This window comes from Cornus florida, unplaced genomic scaffold (assembly GCF_030987335.1).
Source record: "Cornus florida cultivar Cherokee Brave unplaced genomic scaffold, ASM3098733v1 CherokeeBrave_3.0.0_Hap2_Chr05, whole genome shotgun sequence".
NCBI classification, from domain to species: domain Eukaryota; kingdom Viridiplantae; phylum Streptophyta; class Magnoliopsida; order Cornales; family Cornaceae; genus Cornus; species Cornus florida.
Genome location: NW_026775575.1, coordinates 97,791,948 through 97,814,781, shown reverse-complemented (window position 1 = coordinate 97,814,781; position 22,834 = coordinate 97,791,948). Strand labels below are relative to the sequence as shown.

At 44.2% G+C, this 22,834-nt stretch overlaps 1 long non-coding RNA gene and 1 pseudogene across 1 annotated transcript; one reads left to right on the top strand and one right to left on the bottom strand.

Moving 5' to 3' along the window:
- Positions 1–524: 524 nt before the first annotated feature.
- On the bottom strand, positions 525–12,713 carry LOC132309820 (subtilisin-like protease; annotated as a pseudogene).
- A 7,656-nt stretch (positions 12,714–20,369) lies between these two features.
- Positions 20,370–21,574, top strand: LOC132310388 (uncharacterized). Its single transcript, XR_009482600.1, has 2 exons — positions 20,370–20,521; positions 21,362–21,574. It is a non-coding gene; the product is annotated as an uncharacterized LOC132310388 (long non-coding RNA).
- The last annotated feature ends 1,260 nt before the right edge of the window (positions 21,575–22,834 follow it).

Sequence of the window (22,834 nt, the reverse complement as noted above, 5' to 3'; positions counted from 1 at the left end):
AAAGGATATATTGCCTTTCCTATTATGTTCTATTCAATCTCATAAGATTTTAACTTTTTTATTTTGTCCTAGTCCTTCCTTCTAGAATGACAGTTGGAGCTAGATCAGCTCTTCTCAAGTTAAAACTACTCTCTCTTAATTATCAAAAAAAATACTCTCCTCATTTCCCCCCCTTCATTTAGATGAATACTCATGCAACCACTTCAACGAATTTAACATCAGACACACTTGGGTTCAAAGGTCACCCAACTAGCTATACCTTCTCAGCTTTCAGTTTAAATATTGAGGACAATCCTTTTATATAGAATTTCATAAATCAATCAAAGTTCGCAAAGTTCAAATGATCAATTTGAATTATTTTCTCGTCGTTCTCAATCGTTTAAGACAATTGAATGCAGATAATCAGTTATTCAATACAATATATGTAATTCACATTTCACATCACAAAATCACAATACTGAAACAAATTGTTACTCTTAAAAATATCTTGGCCCTACTTGTTTTCTGGAACCACTTCTACCTTCTCACTCAAACATAACGTTGATTGGACTTTTAACAACACGCTTAGCAGAAACCCATTGCAGAAATCCTTGAATAATAGAGGGGCTACCTTGCACAGTTGATAGGCTAAATGTCACACTATATGTCATCTGCTAGTTGACCTCGGTGAAGTCAAGCCTATTAGGCTTCACAGTCACATAAACACCTGGAGGTGGAATAATTTCAACACTGTAGGATGAACTAGCCTCACCCACATTTGTCACTGTCCTTGTGTATGTACTCTCATTAGGCCCGAGCACAACTGAAAATGAAGGATAATTGAGGATGCAGCAAGTGGCATGGGCCGGATATAGTTCGCTGGAACGGGATCGGGTCAAACGATTAAAGTAGGATCCATGCCAAAGCGCCCTGGAATGGGCCGAACCTGGGGGATCCACCGAGAAAGGTCAAGCCCATTGGAAGATCAAGCCCAGAAGGAAGAAAACTTTTGAATATAGGCCCAATGTAATCAGTTAACAGCAATAATAGACCAAGACAGGTGGAAAAGGGGGGAGAAAAAATTCTAGAGAGAGAGAGAGATAGGAAAAGAGAGAAGAAGTGAAATCTTGTATCTTCAATTGGCGCCGTCTGTGGGAATCGAGGACGAAGATCAATTCGAGCCCGATCAGTACCATATTAGTTCAATCGAGTTTGTGAGTACGCAGTGTGGTTTCTGGAAGTTGAATCCAGATCAGTGAGATTGTAGTTTGTTCAGAGAGAATTCTTGCTTATTGTGGATTCTGAGGCATTTGCTTCGGAATGACGCAATTGTGATTTGCTCAATTGCAGTCAGATCCGATGAGTTTGAAGCTAGAAAAGTTCAGATCTAGCAAACAGTGATCACGATTCGGTGAAGTTAAGCCCAGATCTAACGGAGTTTGCATCGGTAACGCCTAGATCTGTTTCGGAGTTCGTAATTCATGCCTTTGCTTCGATCCGGAATCATGATAGGGGGTGACAACTCTAATACGGTTGAGAACGTCCAGCAAGTGAAACTTGATGAGTTGATGAACATGATCGAAGCTCTCTGGAGAGAAAATGCAGATATAAGGACTGAAATGCAGCGTCAAGAAGCTCCAGTAATTCCACGACCACTCCCGGTAGGAGAAGAAGGTGCACGTACTGATGCAGCACATCACGGTGAGGAGGTTGGAAACAATCTAGTAGATCCTCATCGCGAGGAAATCCGGCGAGACGGTTTGCCACCAAATCTTCGTCGTATTGATGATCGTGAAGGATCAACTCACGTAGATCCACGGCGCGAGCAGATCAGGCGAAATGAAGCAATGACTTTTGATCCACATCAAGAAACGCTCAGCCGAGGTGAAGCAACAGAGTTGATTCGTCAGAAAGCTATGCCTCCATGGCGCAAAGACTTTGTTGAGGACAGATCATTCGATCCGACCTATCGGCCTTCCATGACAACGTTCGACTATCACAGCTCAGAGAGGAGATCAGTAGACCAGAGAGCAGCCACAGGGTTCCAGAGGGAAAATGAAGCACTCCGTTCAGCAGCTCGAACGGTTGATTCACCGTTCACCGATGAGATTCTGAATGCTCCGAGTCCGAGGAAATTTTCCATGCCCGTTTTCATTCTGTTCGACGGAACGACTGATCCGATCGATCACGTGTATCACATCCAGCTGAAAATGGCTCTAAACACTGAGAATGACTCTTTGATGTGCAAGTGCTTTCCTACGAGTCTGGCCGGACCAGCTCTGAATTGGTTCAAGAACCTGCCGAGGGGTTCAGTGGATAGTTTTCGAAGCTTGTGTGATTGGTTCATAAGCCAATACTATGGAAACAAGCGTCCAACGAAAGATATTTCGAGCCTATTCACAATGAAGCAACATGCTGAAGAGCGTCTCCAGGCTTTCCTAACCAGGTTTAACCTTACCAAGAGCATGGTCATTGAATGTCACCCTTCAACGGCAGTTCAAGCATTCATACTGGCCATGAACCGTGGCACCCCATTCCACACAAGCTTGGTGGTGAACACGCCGAGGACTATGGATGAACTTAACGAAAGAGCCGATGGATTTGTGCGCTTGGAAGAAGAAGAGGCGGCAAACGCTCGGAAGACATCCGTTATATCCACGGAAGAAAAAACCAAAGCAAAGATCAGGCAAAAACAGGTTCAGCCGCAACGCTCCTCGTGGAAATCTGAGAAGAGGCCCAGAGAGGAAGAGTTGGTTACTCCATTGAAAGTTACCCTAGCGAGACTATACCAAGAAAATAAAGATAAGTTCCGACCTCCTTTAACAATCAGACAACCTCTCGAACAGAGGGATCAGTCTAAGCACTGTGCATTTCATTCTGATTTTGGCCACCAGACTAACGAATGCAGGAACCTAAGGAGACAGGTAGAGATGCTGATAGCCAGAGGGGAGTTCGCAAGTTATATTCAAGGACCAGCAGTGGAGCAGAACCGACCAATGGAGCATATGAAGAGGAATCAGAAGTCGAATTCTCACAACACGCAACCAGTTCGCGTAATTAATGTAATTCACGGTCGGCCAGAACCTGCCGAGGAATCAGATGAACTGCTTCGAACAAGCCTTCGCCAGGCACGGATGAAGAGAAGGATAGGCAGTGTAAACACTCTGCACCAACAGAGCGCATCAACGCAGATAAAGTTTGACGTAACAGACTTGTTGCGTGTTCAGATCCCTCATGAGGACCCGCTGGTCGTAAGTTTGACAGTGGCCAAATGCTTGGTGCGCAGAGTTCTAATTGACCCTGGAAGTAGTGCGAACATCATGCCAAGAGATACATTTGATCGGCTCGAGATTAAACAGGATCGGCTGAAATCCACCGAGAATCCACTATTAGGGTTTGATGGAAAGCAAGTGGAGCCCGTCGGCACGGTGGAGGTAGCGGTACATGCTGCTGAGAGGGTTTTGACGGAAACCTTTGTGGTTGTTGAAATTCATCCCTCTTACAATCTTCTGATGGGCAGAGGGTGGATCCACAGAGTTCAAGGTGTTCCTTCCACTCTGCATCAGGTAATGAGATGCCTGGGGCCAGACGGAACCAAAGTGATTGACATTCATGGAGACTAAGTTGCAGCTAAAGAATGTTACTCTGTAACGCTGAAACATGCCGGAAAGGGGAAAGCTCCCATTTGTTCAATAAGTCCGAGATAGCAATTACAGGAGCCTCCCTCCAAGCAGAATGGGGAGGAGGAACCAGTAGGCTTGACTGAAGAACCCCTGTTTGATGTGCAGATCGATCAGTTCCGACCGGAACGGACAACCAGAGTAGGGGAACGACTCGTTGAGGAGGAAAAGCAGGAATTAGTTGATTTTTTGTCTCAAAACGCAGATGTGTTTGCATGGAGTCACCTAAACATGCTAGGGATCGATCCTTTGGTATCTTGTCACTCCTTGAACGTTAACCCCAATGCAAAACCTGTAAAGCAGAAGCAGCGACGGTTTGCCCCCGAGCGCAACCGAATTATTGCCGAGGAGGTTGACAAGCTACTTGATGTGGGGTTTGTGAGAGAAGTGTACTACCCCGACTGGCTATCGAATGTGGTCGTTGTGCAGAAGAAAAATGGGAAATGGCGCGTCTGCATTGATTTTACCAATTTAAACAAAGCCTGTCCGAAGGATAGCTTCCCGCTGCCAAAGATTGATCAAATGGTGGATGCAACTACTGGATATGAACGCTTGACTTTTTTAGATGCTTATTCAGGTTATAATCAGATCCCCATGGACCCCGCTGATGAAGAAAAAACTTCTTTCGTTACCGAACGCGGGACGTATTGCTACAAAGTTATGCCATTCGGACTGAAGAACGCCAGAGCAACTTATCAAAGACTTATTAGCAAGACTTTTAAGGAACAAATAGGGAAGACAGTGGAGGCTTACATTGATGATATGGTGGTCAAAAGTAAGAAGAAAGCTGATCATGTGCAGCATCTTCGAGACGTGTTTGATGTGTTGAGGCGATATGGAATGAAGCTCAATCCGACCAAGTGCTCGTTCGGTGTAAGTTTAGGCCAATTCCTAGGGCACGTGGTTAATCTCAGAGGCATCGAGGCAAGCCCTGCCCAAGCAGATGCTCTGACTAAGAATGCCGAGCCGACGACAATTAAAGAAGTGCAAACACTTACGGGACGGATTGCTGCACTGAGCCGTTTCATTTCCAAATTGTCAGATCGATGCAAACCATTTTTTGACACAATACGGAACCACGGCAGGCAGGTTTGGGGGGATGAACAGCGCTTAGCGTTAACTGTTCTGAAAAAATATATGCAGAACCTTCCGGTACTGTCATCTCCGGAATCGGGCGAAAAGCTGTTTTTATATCTCGGAGTATCCAGCATCGCGACAAGTGGCGTTCTGATCCGCTACGCAGAAGGGAGGCAATATCCAGTGTTCTATGTTAGCAAGACAATGACTGAGGCCGAAAGACGTTATTCAAAGGCAGAGCGGGTGATACCCTCGCTAGTGCATGCGAAAAGAAAGCTCAGGCATTATTTTGAATCCCATCCTATCATCGTTCTAACCACTTTCCCTATCAGAATAATCCTGCACAAACCAGATCTCTCTGGAAGAATGACGAAGTGGGCCATAGAGTTAAGCTCATTTGATATCGCATACGAACCTAGAACAGCAGTCAAAGGGCAAGCGGTGGCAGATTTTTTACTAGAATGTGATTCAGAGGACGTGGAGGAGGATCTTGGTAGTTGCTTATGGAAACTCTTCGTCGATGGATCCTCGAATCAGATGGGTGCAGGTATTTGGATCAAACTACAGACGCCAGAAGGTACAGCCTTAAGCCAAGCGCTTCGGCTTGAATTCGCAGCCACGAACAATGAGGCAGAGTATGAAGCGTTGCTGGCAGGAATAAAGCTTGCCAAGGAACTTAAGGTCAGGAATTTGAATGTTTTTAGTGACTCACAGTTAATCGTTCGGCAGGTGAGGGGTGAGTATGAAACCAAGGGTGAAACGATGGAAGCATATCGTTCTGCTGTTATGCGGGATGCGAAGAACTTTGAAAAAATTGAATTCATTCAAATTCCGAGGGAGTATAACGAAGATGCCGACAGGCTAACATGTAGTGCCTCGGGTTCTGGAGAAACATTGGCAAGGGTGATTCCAGTTGGAATATTAAACCAGCCATCCATTTTCGAAGAACCTTCAGGCTCGGATCCTTGGCAAGTGAATGTTGTTCCATATGAGCCAAGTTGGATTGATCCGATCATAACTTACATCCGAGATGGTACTCTGCCTGAACAAAGAGATGAGGCTAGGAAAATCAAAGCGAATGCTGCGAAGTACGCCGTAGTGCATAACCAGTTATACAGAAGATCTTTTTCCGGACCGTACTTAAAGTGTGTTACCCCCACAGAGGCTCGGCAAATATTACGAGCTATTCATGAAGGCGTATGTGGAAACCACTCAGGGGGGAGATCATTAGCACACAAAGCAATGGCTCAAGGGTACTTCTGGCCTAACATGTCGCGAGATTCGGAAGAATTGTCCAGAAGGTGCGATAAGTGCCAAAGGTTCGGACCACTGATTCACCAACCACCTGAAGACTTGCATGTAATGGCCACACCATGGCCTTTCGCACAATAGGGGATGGATGTAATTGGTCCTCTACCAACTGCCAGAGCTCAGAACAAGTACGTGCTACTGGCTACAGACTACTTTACTAAGTGGGTGGAAGCAAAGCCATATCCGAGCGTTACTCAAACTCATGTGAGACGATTCATTTGGAGTAATATTATTTGCCGGTTTGGTGTTCCGAGGTCAATCGTCATAGATAATGGTACCAACCTTGACAGTAAGCAAGTAAAAGAGCTGTTGGAGGAATATGGAATTAATTAAAAGCTGGCGGCAGTAAGTCACCCACAGGCCAATGGATAGGCGGAAATTACAAATAGAACAATCTTTACTTGTATCAAGAAGAAACTAGAGGAAAGGAAAGGAAGGTGGTTAGATGAACTGCCGAACGTCCTATGGGCCTACAGAACGACCCCTAGACGACCGACCGGAGAAAGCCCATTCACCATGGCGTATGGAACCGAGGCAGTTATACCAGTCGAACACTTAGTTCCGACTGTTCGAAGCTTGGCATGGAACCGTGAGCATAATGACAGTATGTTAAGGTTTAACCTCGATTTGCTGGAAGAAAAAAGAGACGCAGCGGCGGTAAGGCTCGCATCTTACCAGCAGACGCTTACGAACAGCCATAACAGGAAAGTAAAGCACAGAGACTTTAGGCCAGGTGATCTGGTTCTGAAAAAGGTGGGGATAGTCAAAAAGATGATGCCACCATGGGAAGGCCCATACAGAATTGCAGAGGCCATAGGAAAAGGGGCATATACCTTAGAAACCATGGCCGGAAGGCTGGTTAACAAGCCTTGGAATGCTACTTCTCTGAAGAGGTATTATCAATAAAAAGTTGAGATTCAATACTGAATTTTGTTCATTTTAAATTGAAAACAGTCGAATGTATAAGTTTCTGAGATTTATAAAGATTACACTCCTCTTTAAAAGGCTAAGCAAAGTAAGTGGCAGCTGGCACTATGAGCCGAACGCCAAACACTTGCTAAGAAAAATAAAAGGCCAAGTGGCAAGTGGCATTCCAGCCGAGCGCCAGGCACCTAAGCAAAGTAAGTGGCAGCTGGCACTATGAGCCGAATGCCAAATACTTGTTAAGAAAAATAAAAGGCCAAGTGGCAAGTGGCATTCCAGCCGAGCGCCAGGCACCTAAACAAAGTAAGTGCCAGCTAGCACTATGAGCTGAACGCCAAATACTTGCTAAGAAAAATAAAAGGTTAAGTGGCAAGTGGCATTCCAGCCGAGCGCCAGGCACCTAAGCAAAGTAAGTGGCAGCTGGCACTATGAGCCGAACGCCAAACACTTGCTAAGAAAAATTAAAGGCTAAGTGGCAAGTGGCATTCTAGCCGAACGCTAGGCGTCTGGGCAAAGTAAGTGGCAGCTGGCACTATGAGCCGAACGCCAAATACTTGCTAAGAAAAATAGAGGGCCAAGTGGCAAGTGGCATTCTAGCCGAACGCCAGGCGTCTGAGCAAAGTAAGTGGCAGCTGGCACTATGGGCCGAACGCCAAACACTTGCCAAAAAAAAAAAAAAAGGGAGTTTACATAAAAAGTTTGATCAAAAGTCGGCCATCTCATTAATAAAGTTCAGAGAGTTACAAAAAAATGAGGTGTAAAGATGGCGGATATACCAAAGTCAGTACATTTAAAAAAAAAAAAAAAAAAAAAAGGAGTTCTAACTAAGAGGCGTTTGCCTCGTCAGCCTCTTGATGATGTTGGGCTGTCTCCTCATTATTGGTGGTGTCGCCATCCTCACGAGGTGGAGAGTTGAGATGAATGACAGAATCGTTCTGTTGAGTCCTACCCTCAACAGCGTTGGAAGAATCATTCTGCTGAGGGTTATCTTCAGCAATAACAGCAGATGGAGTCAAGGTGGACAGAAGAAGAATGTCCAAAGTCAGAGCAGCAGGAGGAGTAGGAGTGATCCGAGAAGACGCAATCTCCTGACATTCATCAAATATGCCCTCGGCAGCGGTGGAGTCTGGATCGGTATAAACACCGGGAGGGTCAATATCCAGTTCTTTATCAACATTATCAGGGGTAGAACCAGTCTGACCCTCATTCGGAACGCGATCGGCGTAACCCTCTCGGAACCCTTGAGCATATCTGAGGGCTCCAACTCTAGAAAACCGAGCATGCAGAGCTAGCATACCGCCGTTTACCCTACTGATGGTATCAAGTAAAGCGTTGCGCTCGTCCAAGGCCCTTTTCTCAAAGGCCATCCGAGCAGATTGCTCATCACTCAGAAGGCGTAGCAGTTCTTCCTTCTCAGCCTTAAGGGATTCCCGCTCGGTGTGCCAGACGCTCTTTTCAAGCTGCAGAGCATTCCTCTCATCCTAAAGAGAGTCAGTCTCCTTCCTCAGCGAATCCCTCTCTTTTTTAATCTTACCAAGCTGAACCATCAACCCGGTCTTCTGAGCAGCCAAATCATCGTTCTCCTTGTTCGCTGCATTAAGGCTGTCAGAAAGCGCGCGGACCTTGGCATTCACATGCTCAACTTGTTTCTGCATAGCCATCATCCCGTACAAGGTCTGTAGAGATATACAGGACAACTGGTTAAGCTGAGCAGATGGTTAGAAGAAAAAAAGTGTAAAGAGTGTGTAAAGATTTATTGACTAAGGGGCATAAGTTACCTCCATGGAGGATAAGGGAAATCGGCTGAACACCTCCCTCTGAGACAGACCTTTGGCTACCTCGATGTCCTTGGGAGTCCACATACTCCTGTAGTAAGCCATTGCGGTCTGACCATCTTTGAACATGGTCTCGGTTGGTTTTACAGACGATCTGTTTGTTCGAATGAAGCGAGGGCTCCATGGCGCCGTTCCTGAACCAGAGGCATGCCCAGAAGGGGTAGGGGGCCTAGTTTGAGGAGGTCTCGCCAGGGGTATCACATTCGGCCCAGAGGGCCTAACCCTCTGAGACAAGGGAACGTCGTCTATGCTGAGGGCACTGTCAGGTTGATGCCTTTTTCCTCTGACCTTTTCCCGTGCGGCAGCAGTAGTAGAACCAGGAGGATTGTTGACAGAAGGGATAACGTTCGGACTGGTAGTCGCTGTGTTAGCGACCGGGTCAGCAGCCGTCACGGATGGATCGGTGGAAGGAGTGGTATCAGAAAGGGTAGCGGAGGAAGATGCTGAAGCCGGTGAGGAATTTGATGCAGGGGTGATAGCAGGCCTGGGAGCAGTTTTCTTCCTGCCGAAGGAAGGGATCTGAAGTTGGCTCATTGTCTTACCGAGGACTGAGATATCGAGGAGATTGTCTGAGGTGAGGAGGTCCGAATAGGAGGGAACGTTGGTAAGAACGTACCGCTTCAGGTAGTTATCCCTATCCCTGCACACACTGTAGCTCAAATCATCACAAGGAATGCCTAAGGAATGGCACAAGAAAGTACAAAAACGAGGAATGCAAATCTTGCAAGGACAGTCACTTTTATGGTTTTTATATTTCTTGTAAAAAGAGACAGAGCACTCTCCAAAAGCTCTCGGGATAGGGGAATCCTCCGCAGCTGGAGAGAACCAGGCTCCCCTAACCCCAATAATATTTTTCCTCCAGCCTTTCTCGGATTTGATTTTATCCGTGCAGATGGACCTCTTCTCAAATGGGAAAAAGTGGTAAAACGGTTCATCAGTTCTGATCTTGCTGACCTTGTAACAGAGGAGAAGATCTACGAGGTCCAGATCCAGACCTCTGTCACGAATCAGGAGTAGCATAACAGATAAAATCCTAAGGAAATTGGGGTTTACTTGCAAAGGGGAAAGATTTAGCTTGTTGAAAACATAGCAAAAGAAAGGATGCAAAGGAAACCTAAGGAGATTAAGATGGAGGAGTGAAAATAGGACCTCGCCGGGAAGAAGGCCAGCACCGGTTTTAATATTCACTTCTCGGGGGCAGTTTCTAATTTCTACATCGTCAGGGAGGTGAAGTTTCATGCGAAGAACATCTAGATCTACTGTCATGGTGAGAGTGAATGAAGATTCCGGGGAGGAGAAAGAAGTCTTCCAAAAGAAAAATGCAAATGAAACTAACCTTAGAGAGTGAAAATGGCAGAAAGTATTGCAAAGCCACTGGAAAGAGGATCTTTCGCAAGAGATCGCCGGAGAGGATTCAAACAGCAGAAGGTGAGATGGAGATGGTAAAGAGGATCGATGGAGAATCAAGGAAGCTTATAAAGACAAGGTGAGCCCAAGGGCCGAGGAGTCAGGAAAGCGATAAGTTGTCTTTTTTGAATCTCGAAACGCCGACCCCTAAATCTAACCGTCCATTCTCCCACGCGATCTTCTCGAGCCGTCAGGTTATCATTAGCAGCCTCTAATAATTACCCCCTAATCAATAAGGGGTAATTATGGGGGCAGTTGAGGATGCAGCAAGTGGCATGGGCCGGATATAGTTCGCTGGAACGGGATTGGGTCAAACGATTAAAGTAGGATCCATGCCAAAGCGCCCCGGAATGGGCCGAACCTGGGGGATCCACCGAGGAAGGTCAAGCCCATTGGAAGATCAAGCCCAAAAGGAAGAAAACTTTTGAATATAGGCCCAATGTAATCAGTTAACAGCAATAAGGGTGATGGCCTATAAATAGACCAAGCCAGGTGGAAAAGGGGGGAGAAAAAATTCTAGAGAGAGAGAGAGATAGGAAAAGAGAGAAGAAGTGAAATCTTGCATCTTCAATAATTTAGCTGTGCTTCTGGTATACTCGACTCTTCAGAGCAGTTCAGTGGGCGTTGTGCGATGATTCCCACCTCTTTGTCTGTATAACCCGAACCACGTAAGTATGGTATGTAATCATCTGGTTTGAGGTCATAAACAAGCCCCGGATCACCCGCTTTTGATGGGTTCACAGGGCCTGCCCCGGTAGCGAACATGTCAGCTGGAAGCACTCTCTCACCCATAATGGGCTTGTTTTCAAGGTTATACTCATCAGCAGTAGTCATGATGGCTGACTTAATAGCTGCTGGTGACCAATCTGGGTGCGCGCTTTTGAGCAACGCAGCGATGCCACTAAGACGAGGGCATGACATTGAGGTGCCAGAGATGACATTAAATGTTGATATTGTTTTGGTATTGTTTTCAACTGAGAATGGCCATGCAGCTAGAATGCTCACACCAGGACCAATAATGTCTGCTTTCAAAATGCCGGGAATTTCCAAGCTGGGACCTCTGGACGAAAATGAAGTAACCATAGGAGCATTTTTTACTCCAATGACAGTTCCTTTGAAAAAGATAGTAGCAATAGGTGACGGGGATGAGTTTATTTAGGCTTTGATCTTCATTCCTGCATCGTAACTCACGTGTTGCCGGAAGAACATGTGTATCGGCTAAGGTACTATAGCCGTCTGGCTGCTGATTCATTAGTATCATGGTGGCGCCCCAGCATCCTTCACTGTTTGGCCTTTGGCAATTCTTCCTATGCCACCACCTCTCTCACACAACACTACTTTTCCTGTCACATTAGTGTTGTTCAGTGATTCGGGACTGCACCACGCAGTGTCCACATTGCCATTCATGCCGGGGTAAACAAGGGGCAATAATTCTGGTGGGAAATTGCTTGGCTGGAATAGGGACTCACCGTTGAATGCCTCCTCGCTTCCAAGTACTGCTGTTGCTTTTATGATTCTGTCAATAGTACTTGCTCCAATTGTTAGAATCCATGGTGCTTCATTTGATAATGTAGCATGAAGCGGGCCAGAGTTATTGGCGGAGCAGCTGACAAAAATCCCCTTCTGCATTGCACCAAATGCTCCTAGTGCAATGCTGTCTGCGTAGAAAGGAGTAGACCCTCCCCCGATGGAGAGAGAAAACACGTCCACTCCGTCTGCAACGGCAGTGTCCATTGCTGCCAATATGGCACGTTCAGGACAAAGCCCAGTGCATGCTTTGTAGATGGCTAAATGAGCGAGAGGCGCCATGCCAACCGCAGCGCCATTGACCCGGCCGAACACATAGACACCTTCCACGAAGTTTTCGGTAGCTGTGCTTGCAGTGTGTGTGCCGTGACCTTCATCGTCTAGTGGTGGCTTAGCCGTGGATCCACCGAGGAAATTCTTGGCACCAATGAGCTTGTTATTACATGATATCCCAGTTTCACACTTGCCTTTCTATTTAGAAGGCGGAGGAGCCATTCCTTCGTCGCTAAATGAGGGATGGTTCGGGGTAATTCCGATGTCCAAAACCCCAACTATGACACCCTTCCCATAATTTGAGCCATTCCAAAACCCTAAATTTTGGTGCAAACCCAAGAAATTAGGGCTATGAGTTGTGTGTAGAGGCAATACTTTCTGGGGCCAAGCCGATACAAACCCATCCTTTCTTTTCTATGGCTTTCACTTCGTCCAGTGACAGTCTTACGAAACCAGTGACCACGTTATGATATGAGTGAACCATCCGTGAATAGGGCTCGTTCGAGCTTGCGGTGCTAGCGGGCAAGAATGACTAATACCTGCTTTCTAAGTCTTCTGATTCAGAAAAAACTCGCCCTTCTGGCTGCTTTAGGAGAACAATGTATGTTTCTAGATTGCTTTGCTCATTTGCATTGCTTTTCGGCACACTTCCATTCTCTACATTCATTACCGATGAGAAATATCCCATCCCATGAGCCATGGTGGGATAGAAATTAAACATGCAAATGAGGGTGAGTGCGAGAATGATGGCCATGTTTGGCAACAATCCACACCTCTTGTTTCCCATGATAGTAAAAGAAATAGAGAATGCTAGTGCTCTCTATAACTACACCAACAACAACACAAGTATACATAGAGAGAGTACTGTTTGTGTTGGTTTTCACGATTGCCGGCGTTTGCAAAGTTTCATAGTTATGGTTGCAGAGATGATTGAAGGGTCATCTTGATGTATACATAAAATAAGAAGTGGACGGTTGACAAGAGTTAAAGGAATGAGATTTTTGAATTAGGACTTGGTAATACCCGCTAATCTGTTCTGTTAAGAACAAAAAAGCGGTTAATCTTAAGCTATTTGAAATGTTGTTTTGGGACTTTGGAGACTCCTCTATTAAGTATTAGCTCTGGTGCTACACTGTTTTATTATGTTGAGTTTACAAAATAGATATATACTAATGTTTTTTCAGAGAGGGTCATTCTTTAATAATATTTCATTCACGTCAAGCATTTTTTTTGACATATAAGATGACTTTCATAAAAAAAATCAGATATGTAACATACTATTAAGATCTTCTGTGTAATGTGTTCTATGTTTGTGAACAATAACAAAATTGTTCTCTTTTTGATATTTTTCATCTTTTGATCTACTTTACAATCTAATCATATTCTTAGTTTTGTAAAACTTACTGTGATGTCTGTGTATTTATTGTGTGTGTGTAGTGTAATATAAAAGTAAAAGAAAAATAATTTAATGGTGGGGTCCACAAGGCACTTTAGAAAAGGGTCAAGACCATAAAGTTGGTCTCATTTTCCTGATTTCCTTTCTCTCTCTTCGTGCATCTCTCTCTCAACCCGTAAGCTCATTTTTCTCTTATTTTTGGTTTCAACTTTGAGGTTAGATTTCTCACTCATTTCTTGTTGGAATTAGGTTCCGTTTGAGGCAAAACGAAGCTCGTGTCAAGCTCTATACATCCATACCATCAATTTTCGGTTTTGAGTCTTCCTTGGAGCTCGAATTTGAGGACCCATTTTCTAGGGTTTTGGTGCAATCCTGAGGTAGGGGCTCTTAATTCATGAAATCTTGTACCTTAGTGAGTTAATTGCCTCTAATTGTTGTTTAATTTGATTAGTTGTTTAAAATCTAGAGAATTGTTGATATGTATGCATATATGTTAGTTGTGTGACTATATTTGTTGATTGTTCTATGTGAAGCATGTTTAGGACTTGATTATATATGTTCATTGTGCTAGAACTTGTTATGTATAAGCATGTTATGACTTTCTTGATTATTCTTGCGAATTATGCCATGTTGCTTAAATTGGATAAAGTATGGAATGATGAACTTGTGTATGTCATTGAGGTATTCATGCATTAACATTGGGCAGGAAAAGGGAAAGAATTGATTTACTTCAAAAACGGGAAATTTCAGGAAAGTGTTTTTGATGAAATGATTTTATGCGAAACCCGGTCGCTGCGGGGCTACCAACGGGCCGGAGGTTAATATAGCCTAGAGGGGACTAGGGAGTCGCCCTAGTGTGGTTGAGCTAGCTAGGCCCCATAATAATGCCGCGGGGTTACCAAGGGTCAGGGACACTAGCCAATCCTCCTCTCGTGTCGCGGCGGGGTTACCAAAGGGCGGGTTGTATTAACGTTTGAAAGTGATGGTTTTGAGAATGAAAACGGGGAGTGACATTAGCATGCATTGCATCTCACTCCATTTGCATTTGTGTGTGATTGAATTTGACTTGTACTTGTAATTGTTTTTCCCCTTCAATGCATGTCCCCAATCTCCCATTGGCCTATGCTTTATTTGGATTCACTAGGACAAGAATTGTGTCTTAAGTGTCACCTACTGAGCATATAGCTCACCCTACTATTTATACATTTTTTTCAGGTCTTGGAAAAGAACCGGTGGACGACAATCCACCCCAACTTTGAAAGTTGCTAGAGGAGCATTTTCCTTGTTATTTTGTAATAGACTACTCCTTTGTTCATCCCTCATTTTTGTAAAATTCCAAAGGTGTAATGATGTAAATTTCTTTTGAAGAACCATGATCATGTAATACACTTATGATACTTGATGACATATGGGATGCGAACTTGATGATATGTAACTTGTTGATGAATGGAAGGATAATCCTAGCTTGAAGCATTGTCTAGATTAGTAGGTTGTATCATTATCTTTTGTTGCCGTGAATTCGGAATTTGAGCCATGACAAGTTAAAAATGCAATTAAACAGGTTGTGATAGGCCTATTTTTAGGGGAGGTTATGCCGAATTTTTTTTTTTTTTTGTTTAAAAAGTATTAGTTTTGAGTCGTTACAAATTTGGTATCAGAGCAAAGGTTCGAAAACCTTTAGGACGACGGGTAGAGGCCTACATAGAGTCGCATGGGATGTTGTTTGTATTGTTTACTTGACTACTTGCTACGTGGTATCTTACTAAATGAGCATGCTTAACTGCCTATGTGCTTACTGCTTACTTATTTATGTTAAAATGTTTCTTGCATAGTCTTGCATGCTAAGTGTTGTACGGTATCAATTCTTGTTGAGTCGTCCACAGTCTTAGTGTCATATTTCTGAATCGTTTTCTCGTTTTATAGCACGATGTCACGGCGTGAGGAACCTAGAGAAGTTGGCCCTAGGCCAACAAGGGGCGATGTTGGCGAGAGCTCTAGCTTCAATCCGGCGGAGCCAGTTGATGAGAACATGCTTCTTAGGGACTTGATTCCCCCAAGAGCTGTTCCCCCAAGAAGAGAGAATGTTGAAACACCCGTACCCGTAGAAGTGGGTGAAGGTTCTGTGGCACTGGAGTTTAATCGTTTGTTGCAAAATGCCGTGAGAGCAACTATTGTTGCTCAGCCGCAGTTGGTACCACAACCTACAGTTCAAGTTGAGGAGACTCCAGCTCAGAAGCGTCTCAAGATCATTAAGGGGTTTTCTCAGCTGATGCCGGTTATGTTTGAGGGCGGTGCGGACCCAATGGTAGCCGACAACTACATGGATCAAGTCGAAACTCAGTTGACCTCAATGGATGTGACAGAGGATCACTTGAAGATCATCCTAGCAACTTATAAGTTTGCTATGGATGCCAAGGTTTGGTGGAAGTCGATCACCAACCAGTACAAGATTGAAGAGATGAGTTGGGACAGGTTCAAGGAGCTGTTTTATGAGAAGTATTTTTCGCTTTCCAAAAGATGGGAGTTACAAGACCAGTTTCATAATCTTATTCAAGGGAACATGTCAGTGGCGGAGTATGAGAACAAGTTCACCTCACTCTCCCGTTTTGCTCCAGAAGTGGTGAGAGATGAAGCTAACAAGACTCGGAAGTTTGTCTCGGGTCTTAATGATCGAATGAGGCCGTTGATCACGGCACAGTTTATTAAGGTTTACTCCGAAGCAGTGGAAAGGGCTTTGATGCTGGAGGCTGACAATAGAGAGAAGGATGCAAGAAGAGAGCAATTGAAGCAAAAGAGGGGTGCAGGGCCATCCTCAGAGGGATCTTCTTGGAAAAGGAACAGGGGCAGTCCATCTCAGTTTCACGGGCAACAGTCTACAAGTTCTGCTCCTACCACTCCTATGCCAACTGGATCTGACAGGAGTGCAGTTGTTTGTTATCAGTGTCAGCAGCCCGGACATTACAAGTCCAGTTGTCCGATGAGATCGTCTTCAGTTTCGTCAGCTCCGAAGGCTTGTTATGGGTGTGGCCAGCAGGGTCACTTGATTCGTGATTGTCCGAGTCAGAGAGCAGGCACCACTAGTGGCAGAGGGTCACAGCAGAGGCCGTCACAATCGGCTACAGTTCAGTCAGGTTTCAGACGACCACCACCACAGCCTACTATGTCTTCACAGGGTTCACGGTCAGTTAGGAGGGATACTCCTACTATGTCAGTGCAGCAGTCAGGTTTTCAGGTTGGCAGTCCTCAGGCACAGGTACCACAGGGACGTGTTTTTGCACTTGCACAGACCGATGCATCTTCTGGACCATCAGTTCTTCGAGGTATATTTCCAGTGTTTGGTTGTTGGGCCCGTGTTTTGTTTGACTCTGGTGCATCTCATTCTTCCATTTCATCATCATTTGCACTTGCATCGGGGTTGGAAGTTAGTTTCTTGGAACGGGCGTTGAGTGTTGATACGCCAGTTGGGGTTTCAGTGTCTTTGAGCCGAATTGTGCGGGAGTGTCCTATTGTGATAGTCGGGCGGACTTTCGTGTTTGACCTTATCCTCCTGGAGATGACTAGCTTTGATGTCATTCTCGGGATGGATTGGTTGGCTTCATTTCATGCCACGATCAACTGTTACAGAGGAAGGGTTACAGTTTGCACTCCCGAGGGAGACTGTTTCTTTTTCGTGGGAGATCGGAGTGATTCCCACATTTCATTGTTTTATGGAGTTCGTGGACGAAGTCATGGTGATTACTTCTTGGCTAGCCTTATAGCCGAAGAAGATGATGTTGGGAAAGAGGATTATCCTGCGGTCGTTTGTGATTTTCTGGACGTGTTTTCGGAAGATTTGACAGAGTTGCCTCCACACCGAGAAGTGGAGTTCTCTATTGATTTGATGCCAGGTACCGCGCCGATTTCTATGGCACCATATCGAATGGCCCCAGTTGAATTGGAAGAATTGAAGAGGCAGCTTGATGATTTGAGGATGAAAGGTTTCATCCGACCGAGTGTGTCACCGTGGGGCGCACCGGTCTTATTTGCTAAGAAGAAAGATGGATTTTTGAGGTTGTGCATTGATTATCGGAAGTTGAATCATGCCACCATCAAGAACAAGTATCCTTTGCCAAGGATAGATGATTTATTTGATCAGTTGAGGGGAGCCAGTTGTTTCTCGAAGATTGACTTGAGGTCTGGCTATTATCAGTTGCGGGTTAGGGATGAGGATATCCCGAAGACAGCATTCCGTACACGGTATGGACACTATGAGTTCCTTGTTATGATTTTTGGCTTGACTAATGCGCCAGCGGCATTCATGGACTTGATGAACCGCGTCTTTCACGATTACTTGAACCAGTTTGTGGTAGTTTTCGTGGATGACATTCTTGTGTACTCACGGACTCGGGAAGATCACGAGGTCCATTTGAGTATTGTTTTACAGATTTTGCGGGAGCACCGATTGTATGCCAAATACGAGAAATGTGAGTTTTGGCTACAGGAGGTGAAGTTTTTGGGGCATGTTGTTTCAGAAGGTGGAGTATCAGTTGATCCATCAAAGGTTGAAGCAGTTTTGACTTGGAAGCGACCCAAGAATGTGTTTGAGATCCGCAGTTTCCTTGGTTTAGCGGGTTACTATCGGAGATTTGTGAAGGATTTCTTCCGTTTGGCAGCTCCTATGACCCGTTTGACCCGGAAAGGGGTCAAGTTTGTCTGGAATGAGGCCTGTGATTCATCTTTTCAGGAGTTGAAGACGAGATTGACTACAGCTCCAGTGTTGGTGATACCTGAGCGTGGCTTGGGTTATGTGATCTATTGTGATGCTTCACGTGACGGGTTGGGATATGTGTTGATGCAGGATGGTAGAGTAGTGGCTTATGGGTCTCGACAGTTGAAGACTCACGAGCTTAACTACCTTACTCATGATCTGGAGTTAGCGGCAGTTGTGTTTGCCTTGAAGTGTTGGAGACACTATTTGTATGGTGAGAGATTCGAGGTATTTTCAGATCACAAAAGTCTCAAGTACCTTTTCTCCCAAAAGGACTTGAACAACAGGCAGAGGCGATGGGTCGAATTCTTGGAGGACTACAATTTTGACTTGCAGTATCATCCGGGCAAGGCAAATGTTGTAGCTGATGCCTTAAGCCGAAAATCTCGTGGAACTTTGGCCAGTTTAGCTATTCGGAAGTGGAAGATGCTTGAAGATCTGGCAGAGATGGGATTACAGTGTTTTGATGATGATGGTTACAGTGAGTCGGCATTCTTATTTAGTCTTGTAGCTCAGCCTACTCTTGTTGTACGAGTGATTGAGTCACAGAGACAGGACCCGGACTTAGATGCCATCCACGCTTTGATCTCTAGTGGTGGGACAGTGAAAGATTGGGCCTTGCATGCAGATGGGGGTCTACGGTTCAGGGGTTTGTTGGTGGTTCCCACAGTTTGTCGTGAGGATGTCCTACGGGAGTTTCACACTTCCCGTTTTGCAGTTCATCTAGGTGGTACTAAAATGTATCACAATTTGAGACGTCAGTATTGGTGGAGCGGGATGAAGAATGATGTTGCACAGTTTATGGCTAGATGCCTTACCTGTCAGCAGGTGAAGGCCGAGCATCAGAGGCCAGCAGGTTTGTTGCAACCATTACCTGTAGCGCAATGGAAATGGGAGCATATTGTTATGGATTTTGTGACAGGTTTTCCAAGGTCAAGAAGGGGCAATGAGGCCGTATGGGTCATCATTGACAGATTGACCAAGACGGCTCACTTTATGCCTATTAAGGCAACAGATGATGCAGAGAAGCTTGGTGTTCTTTATGTGAAGGAGATTGTAAGGTTGCATGGAGTTCCTGTAACCATTGTGTCAGATAGGGATGCTAAGTTCACTTCGAAGTTCTGGGAAGGACTTCAAGCAGCGTTTGGTTCAGCGTTGCATCTTAGTACGTCATTCCATCCACAGACGGACGGTCAGTCGGAGCGTACTATCCAGATTTTGGAGGATATGCTTCGGGCATGTGTACTTGATTTGGGAGGTAGTTGGGAGGATCACCTTCCACTTATTGAGTTTGCCTACAACAACAGTTATCAAGCGAGTATCCAGATGGCTCCATTTGAGGAGTTGTATGGTAGACCTTGTAGGTCTCTTGTTTGTTGGATTGAGGTAGGTGAGACAGCCGCCTTAGGACCCGACATTGTACTCGAGACTACTGAAAAGATTAAGTTGATAAGACAGAGGTTACTTACAGCTCAGAGCCGACAGAAGAGCTATGCGGATAAGCGGAGACGACCGTTATCCTTTGAGGTGGGAGACCACGTTTTTCTACGGGTTTCTCCACGGAAGGGGTTGATGAGATTTGGGAAGAGTGGCAAGTTATCGCCACGATTTATTGGACCATTCGAGATTTTGGATCGGGTAGGAGAGGTTGCCTACAGACTTGTTTTACCACCGCAGATGGACAGAGTTCACAATGTCTTTTATGTATCGATGTTACGAAAGTACGAGCCGGATCCATCTCACATTTTGAGTTGGGTTGATGTGGATATTGATGAGGATGTTTCCTACGAGGAAGGACCAGTTCAGATTCTTGACACACAGCAGAAGGTGTTGAGGAACAAGACGATACCAATGGTGAAAGTCCTTTGGAGACACCACGGAGTCGAGGAGGCTACTTGGGAGCTTGAACAGGAGGTTCGGTCCAAGTACCCAGCGTTGTTTTCTTCCTCAGGTATGTCTTGATTTCGGGGACAAAATCCTTATAAGTTGGGGAGAATGTGATGTCTGTGTATTTATTGTGTGTGTGTAGTGTAATATAAAAGTAAAAGAAAAATAATTTAATGGTGGGGCCCACAAGACACTTTAGAAAAGGGTCAAGACCATAAAGTTGGTCTCATTTTCCTGATTTCCTTTCTCTCTCTTCGTGCATCTCTCTCTCAACCCGTAAGCTCATTTTTCTCTTATTTTTGGTTTCAACTTTGAGGTTAGATTTCTCACTCATTTCTTGTTGGAATTAGGTTCCGTTTGAGGCAAAACGAAGCTCGTGTCAAGCTCTATACATCCATACCATCAATTTCCGGTTTTGAGTCTTCCTTGGAGCTCGAATTTGAGGACCCATTTTCTAGGGTTTTGGTGCAATCCTGAGGTAGGGGCTCTTAATTCATGAAATCTTGTACCTTAGTGAGTTAATTGCCTCTAATTGTTGTTTAATTTGATTAGTTGTTTAAAATCTAGAGAATTGTTGATATGTATGCATATATGTTAGTTGTGTGACTATATTTGTTGATTGTTCTATGTGAAGCATGTTTAGGACTTGATTATATATGTTCATTGTGCTAGAACTTGTTATGTATAAGCATGTTATGACTTTCTTGATTATTCTTGCGAATTATGCCATGTTGCTTAAATTGGATAAAGTATGGAATGATGAACTTGTGTATGTCATTGAGGTATTCATGCATTAACATTGGGCAGGAAAAGGGAAAGAATTGATTTACTTCAAAAACGGGAAATTTCGGGAAAGTGTTTTTGATGAAATGATTTTATGCGAAACCCGGTCGCTGCGGGGCTACCAACGGGCCGGAGGTTAATATAGCCTAGAGGGGACTAGGGAGTCGCCCTAGTGTGGTTGAGCTAGCTGGGCCCCATAATGACGCCGCAGGGTTACCAAGGGTCAGGGACACTAGCCAATCCTCCTCTCGTGTCGCGGCGGGGTTACCAAAGGGCGGGCTGTATTAACGTTTGAAAGTGATGGTTTTGAGAATGAAAACGGGGAGTGACATTAGCATGCATTGCATCTCACTCCATTTGCATTTGTGTGTGATTGAATTTGACTTGTACTTGTAATTGTTTTTCCCCTTCAATGCATGTCCCCAATCTCCCATTGGCCTATGCTTTATTTGGATTCACTAGGACACAAGAATTGTGTCTTAAGTGTCACCTACTGAGCATATAGCTCACCCTACTATTTATACATTTTTTTCAGGTCTTGGAAAAGAACCGGTGGACGACAATCCACCCCAACTTTGAAAGTTGCTAGAGGAGCATTTTCCTTGTTATTTTGTAATAGACTACTCCTTTGTTCATCCCTCATTTTTGTAAAATTCCAAAGGTGTAATGATGTAAATTTCTTTTGAAGAACCATGATCATGTAATACACTTATGATACTTGATGACATATGGGATGCGAACTTGATGATATGTAACTTGTTAATGAATGGAAGGATAATCCTAACTTGAAGCATTGTCTAGATTAGTAGGTTGTATCATTATCTTTTGTTGCCGTGAATTCGGAATTTGAGCCATGACAGGTTAAAAATGCAATTAAACAGGTTGTGATAGGCCTATTTTTAGGGGAGGTCGTGCCGAATTTTTTTTTTTTTTTTTAAAAGTATTAGTTTTGAGTCGTTACACTTACATTCTAAGTTCAATGAGTCTCTAATTCATGTGTACCCTGCACCATCTCATATCATCCACAATTTTTAAAGGTGGCTGGAAGTTTTTAATTAGGGATTAAGTACTAGGATGAAGATATTGTTCATCCATATTTGGTAATCTTAACCTAGGAAAAGGTCTATGAGAGAAGGAAGGTACTCTAGCCCCAATCTTGTAGTTTTCTACACCAGTTGCAGTATAAGTTGAATTATATTGAGATTCATATGGAATTTAGAAGAGGTACTTTAATCTGCAAATGTATCCGACTTGAATTGTTATCAATTAATCCACTGCTATATGTTGATGCAAGAAGTTGTTTCACTTAATTCTGTAATAGGAATGATATTAGGTAGGGCATGCATGACTACCAACAGTAGTTTCTATGTTTTTTAGATAAAATTTTAAAATTAATCAATTTTGTAATCCTCTCTAAACAAGTGGCATGTCCAAAACTCGCAATGGAACTTGAATTCTCAGCTCTCCTTCGGAGAGGGGAATAATGGCCGCTTGTTTTCTCATATCCTATTTCAATTTCAACCTCATGTCCTACCTAGCACTTAAAATGACTGCTGCAGCTGGATCAGCTTACTTCAAGCAAAAAACTACTGTGTGTGTGTGTGTTATATTGGTGATAACACTGTACTTCTCACATACATAGAAAGCTTTGCAACTATAGGTATTTCTCAGCTTGCCACACTTCCGCCGGCTCTGCATCCATCCCTCCATGATTTGTTAATTCTCCCATTGTTAGTTTTGTATTGGTTAGGAGTCTTGACGATAGAAACATAGAGAGCTTTTCAACAAACCCAATCACTTTGCACTGAGAGCTAAAAAGTACAAAAAGAAAGTGTAACACTTCCTGTGATATTTCCTGTCATGAACTTATCAAAAATGTAAACACAATGCAACATAAATTCATTAAATTGTTTCCACTGACCTACCGGAGGAAGAAAAAAAAATTCTTTGCTCTAAATATTGCGGAATACTTTTATATTGAATGTCATAAATCATACAAAGTTCCTAA